Here is a 6,000-nt window from a genome sequence, read left to right on the forward strand (position 1 = left end):
CAGTCTATGTCAAGAAAAATTATTATTTTTTCAAGTACTGAAATAAATCAAAGTCATAATAAATAAATATCAAACAATTTTGATTGTGTTTGCAATTAACCAATTTTCAAAGACATTTCTCTTTCATTTTTGTCCTTTGCAGTTAGAAAATCATTTGAACGCCGAGTTGTAATTATAGCAGGGTCTGCGGCAGGGAAGAGCTTTAGAAGTTGCCCTATTACATATTTTGCTCAGATGGTTTCAATCATTTTACATAGAAAAACATGTTGATCCGAGGGGAATAACCATTAAAATGCATTACAGAAGTGAATATTAAGTGCTGACTGATTCAAATGCTATTTTAATCGCTAACCAATGTTGCCCATTTAATAATCATATACCTCCAGATTCGGAAGACAGGGTGAAACATTAAGGTCTTTGTGGATTTCGCAGATTTGGGAGCTGAAGTGATGTTTTTCATCTCAAGCCCTTTGACGACTAATTATGTGGCAAAGGTATAAGTTGGGCTTTGCAAATCATTATTTCCATTAGGAAGGTGTTGGAAACAGCCCTTGCGAGGTTCCCCCCTCCTATGTGTACAGCTGCAATTCCCATCGGAAGGAGACCGTTGCCTCCTGGCTGAAGCTGGGGCTTCTGTTCTGTTTCCACAGCACTTGGAAGAAAAACAAAACCAGGCTAATGAAAAACACACACGGGAAATACTTTATTGTGTCATCATTCTCACCTACTGAGATCTGGCACTGTTCTGCATATAGGAAGGACTTCTCTCTCTCTCTCTCTCTCTCTCTCTCTCTCTCTCTGCCTCTTGCTGGCTTCTCTTCCCCTTTCCAACAAACCGCTGTTACATAAGGCGGCTCTGTGTCACTTCCTGTCACATCATTTGCACAGGAAAATATTCCTGGTCTACCGTATGTCCCTTATCCTCTAGCTGTAGGCACATGACCTAGTGGTTATCTACATACTGGAAATCATGACTACACACATGGAGACTCCTCTACAGAACAACTAATCTGGAAATCTCATAGGCAGCTCAGTGACATGAAACGGAACAAATATTTCAGGTCACAATTTAACTATATATCCATATAATCCTATTAATCATTTGCTTTTGTGCCTGATTTTGAGAAAGACTCAAGTGGGTTTGCAGGCTGCCCATATGCCTGTACATTGCCCTGACTCTGACATAGGCACGCGGATGGAGAAGGTCGATGTCTGTCTACCAATTTTAAATCTATTTAAATCAATGTTGTACTTCCTGGGCATTTTTTCAATCCCGGGATTTGGGATTGAAAAATGCTCAATCCCGGGATTGGCATCCCGGGATTGAGCACATTTACTTATGTAGTCGGTGCAGCTGGCGGTGCGGCTGGGTAACGAGACAGGCGCTGCAGCTGGTGAGTGGGGTAGTGAGTGTGGGGGTGCTGCACTGAGTGTCCAGGACAGCGGCAGTGCAGCGAGCAGGGCAGGCGGTGTGTGAGTGGCACACATACATATGTCAACATTAACCTCAAAATAACATGAAAAAGTGGTGCCAACCTTTTGAGTGTCGAGCATGTACATGTCAACCTTAAGCTTGTGTCGATCTTCTGTCACTTTCAACTTAGGGTATGTCGATCTTTCTTAGGTGTCGACCTAGTCACTGTTGACCAATAATGGCAATGGCCATTGGTCTTTTGTTCCAAAACACTGGAAAACGGACAAAAACTGTCCTTTATACAAATTGGTTACATTTGTTCATTTTCAATTGTTCTCATGGGGTCTGTTGACACCCGGTGTGCACTCTGTATCTCCCTCACACGCCTGACGTGCATGGGTGTTCCCCTACTCCAGCCCCCTGCTCGCCCCCCTCTCGCCCCTCCAAGTGTAAACGCCTCGATGAGTGTGATACATGGGGGTTTGCACACGCGGATATTCGCGCATGCGCAGACCCCACCATCGAAAACGGGGCTGTGAAGTGGCCCCAAACTTTGGAAAATTCAGGAGAAGATCAGGAAAGACAGATGACAGAGGGCTGGAGAGTAGGACAATAAAGTAAACAGCAATACTATACACATACAGATGGAGCCATGCTCATCTGGCCTGCCTATGGCGTTTGCCAACTCTCCACTGCACGCCTTGTCATGCCGTCGCGCAATAATTTGCACAGCTTGGTGTTTGGCGAATGGCGTTAAAGAATGAGTGCAATACCAGTGATCATCCACCAGATGTCGCTTTTGAAAATCACCACTTGGCATGCGATAGATGTCTAATGCACAGTGCTACTGTATAGCGAAAGAATCCGCATTGCGCATTCGTGAAGTGTAGTGCAAAAACGACTTTACTGTACAATACTGTACTGTTCAGTATGTTATATAGAAATTGTTCTCCCCAAAATTTTAATGCATAGACGTGCGTCTCATTACGCTTCTTATAACGGGCTATGGGAACAAGTGAGCGAATATACAGTACGCTTGTCGAGAATGTAGCGCGCATTCGCGTGAGACGCTTGTGCATCCCATTCCCAGCAAATGGAGTGCCAAGACGGGTCAATGTGGCGCGTAGATAACCTACAGTATGAAGCTAGCAACGGTATAGTTTCCATATGTGTAAGGACACTGCTGTCCATGAGTCTCATTACGCTACACTGGTTGAACACAGATGTACGCTACAGCTAGAATGTCATACAGTACGAGCAGGCCAGACTTGAGCACAGAGGGACCTGGAAGTTTGGTAGGTGAACTGGGTCCCCCTGCGCACCTCTCAATGCAGCCCTGGAATAATTCTGGGTGTTTTCCAGGACACCCCAATATGGACTAGTAGAGAAGAAATTGAAAAATTCCTTGGGCGCAAATAGGTAACAGGCATTTTATTGGTAAAAGGGAAAACTCATCACATTAAAAAACATCAAGGACAAAGCACATAAGAACAAAAAACATGAATAAATCCCTCTCACCCAGTGTAGGTGGTGGAGCCACAGATGGCAAAAGCAGAGTCTCCCAAAAAAAGATCCACCCTGCAGGCTTCACAGGCTTAGCACTGGGCTGGGTTCTAAGGTGATAGCAGCAGTCCTGGGCCAACGCGTTTCGAGTCTCTTGGTAAAAAAAAGGCGGGAAAAATAGGTGGCGGGATAAGCATCAGAGTACCGGAACCTCCCCGGAAGTTAATTTTCATTGGTGGTTCAGTGTGTTTCCATAGAGAGCATTCTCTCCTATTCGCGGAGAATGCCGCGACTTCACTTCCGGTTTCCGGAGGTACGGGCGGCGGAAGTGAGAGTCTGTCACTTCCTGTCACTTCAGTTGTTCCTGTCGCACAACTGTACAGCCGGAACCTACATGACCTGAACCGCCAGCTGGGGGGAGAGCGGCCCGACAGCAGCAGTAGCCCGGCACCCCCATCTTCTAACCCCCCCGCCGGGGCGCTCCGGTACCCTGCATTGGCCCTGACTAGCCTAGACACCTGGTGATAGTAACCTGTGCTCATGAGTCTATGTAAAGAGTGATCCCATTCGATCAGTGCTTACTGTATGCTGCACCAGCTACGGAAACTGCAGGTCCCTATTTTTATGAAATAATTTGCCCCGGATGCTCTACCTGCCTACTGTACATTACATGGCCTATTAGCCCGAGCTTGTATTGTACTGTACAGATGGAGCCACAGTGCCGTTTGCCGAGAATGAGACGCACGAGCATCTCACACGTAAGTACATCCCATTCTCGGCATATGGTGCGGCTTCATCTGTACTGTCCTGTATATCAATCTGCCGCTGGATTAGTGGAGCATTATCCACCCAGCAGTGGCGATGTATATTGCATGGATATTGTATGGTGTTCCTCAACGTACCTCAGTGTGTCTGAGCACGCTACAAAAGCGGCACGCCAAAACCCTTGCCTAGGCGCCCTGGCGCAATGAATCAGTGTGGCTCCATGTTTACCTTTCAAATGTCCCGATTGCAGATGGACAGTCCTATCAGTACCGCTGGTGGGAGGCACAGTTGAGGGCAACGCTGATCACGGCTTCTCTGTGATCACTGAGTAGATGCTGTGCGCAGGCACAAGGCAGCTATCAGTGCAAGGAGGGGCTGCCCGGATGCACAGGGAGTTCTAGGCACGCCCAGTCACACCTCAGCGCTGCAGGTCTAGATTCTAGACAGAGCAAAGTTATGTGTATATTATACATATGTAAGCTGAGCCCGCTCAAAGCAAAAGCTTCAAAAGCTAGTCTGCTACCTTGTGATTGCCTTTGTGTTTCTGTATGTGTGAAAGAGATGTAGTTTCACTCACTGCCAGCAGATGGCAGTGTTTCGGTTACACACGGACACTAGACATAGATATATAAGATATATTTATTTATATATATATATTTTTTAATTCCCTTATTATGGGATGCCATCCGATACTACTGATACTATTCCATTACACCTATTCACTTTTTATTATTATTATAATTTTATTTATAAGGCGCCACAAGTGTTTCGCAGCGCCGTACAAAGGAACAATACAGGGAGACAAAACTTGGCATAACATTGAATAAATAACAAAAATACAGTACAAATACAGAGCGCCACAGATCAATACACATTACAGCTTAAATGTAAGTAGTGAGGACTCAATTAACATACAACTAGAGGCTTGAGGCCAATGATGGAGATGAGTATGCGGACAAAGATGGTCACTGAGTGTTGGAGTATAGGAGAGCTGTGAGTGAAATGTGAAGAGAAGAGGGCTTTGACAACAAGAGGGAAGAGGGCCCTGCTCGGAGGAGCTTACAATCTAGTACAAACTTTACATATTTGTAAACAGGGAATGCAGAGCATTTATAACGCAGATCATCTGCTCTTCTGAGATTCCATTTATGCTTCTCCGTGTCTGAGAAAGTGCAGACATCTCTGCTATCTGTCATCGATGAGATACAAATCCGCAGGTTCTACACAACGGTACAGTATATCATGAAAGAAACCAAATCTCATCACACAGTATTCTACGCAGGCTTATATAAACTGCACATGTGCATTCTCTTGGCTCATCACAGTCTAAGGCTATAGAAAGACATTTCGATCTATTGTTGCACGTGAAATATAGAACGGGATGTAGTCAAAAGGTTGACAGTAACAATGTCAACATTAGTTTTGTTATTCACAGAATGTCAACAATTGAAAAGTCAACATTGCTATAATGTTGACATCGGGGTTAGCCTTTTTTTAAGATGAAGAGGTGGGCATAGAACTAGACTGGGGAGGATTTACAGTAGGCACTAGAGTGAGGGGTAGGGGTTAGGCATAGCGGGGAAATACCCTGAAAGATCACAGCTCTGAACCAGGAAGTGATGGCCACATGGCCGCCAGGACCCAGAAGATGACAGAGCAGATGCAGCTGACATGAGAAAGTAAGTTACCACTGGTCTGCCAAGATACAATGTTGACATTTCATCACTGTATACATAATGATAGTTGACATGGTCAATGTCGAGATAATGATCAAATTGACATGACGAATATCAACCTATGGCAGATACTCACATGTGCCAAGTGCATGCTATTCTCCTCCTGCCGTGGGAGCAGTCTCGACCTCAGTTCCCGTCAAGGTCAGGTCCCGGATCATTGGGCGTCGGGGGTCAGCGGTGGTGGCAGAATTGTTTAAAACACTGGGCTTCCCTCTAATTGGCTGAGAAAGCTCAGCCAATTAGATGGCAGCCCAGTGTTTTAAACAATTCTTCCGCCGCCCACTAGTGCTACTGTGGTGGCAGAATTGTTTAAAAGACTAGGCTGCCCTCTGATTGGCTGAGAGAACTCATCCAATCAGAGGGCAGCCCAGTGTTTTAAACATTTCTTCCACCCCTGCTGACCCCTGCCGCCCACTAGCGTTATGCTAGCACTACACTATACTCTGCCGCCCCCTGTCTGCCCTCTTCCAGCACCCAATGTGCTATCACAAGATGGCATGCGACATTGGGTGCTATAAAGGCACCCAAGGGTGCGATCAGATGCGATGGGACATCGCATCTGATCGCATAAGTGTATGGGCA

Source organism: Crinia signifera, chromosome 7 (genome assembly GCF_055691185.1).
Source record: "Crinia signifera chromosome 7, ASM5569118v1, whole genome shotgun sequence".
Classification (NCBI taxonomy): Eukaryota; Metazoa; Chordata; class Amphibia; order Anura; family Myobatrachidae; genus Crinia; species Crinia signifera.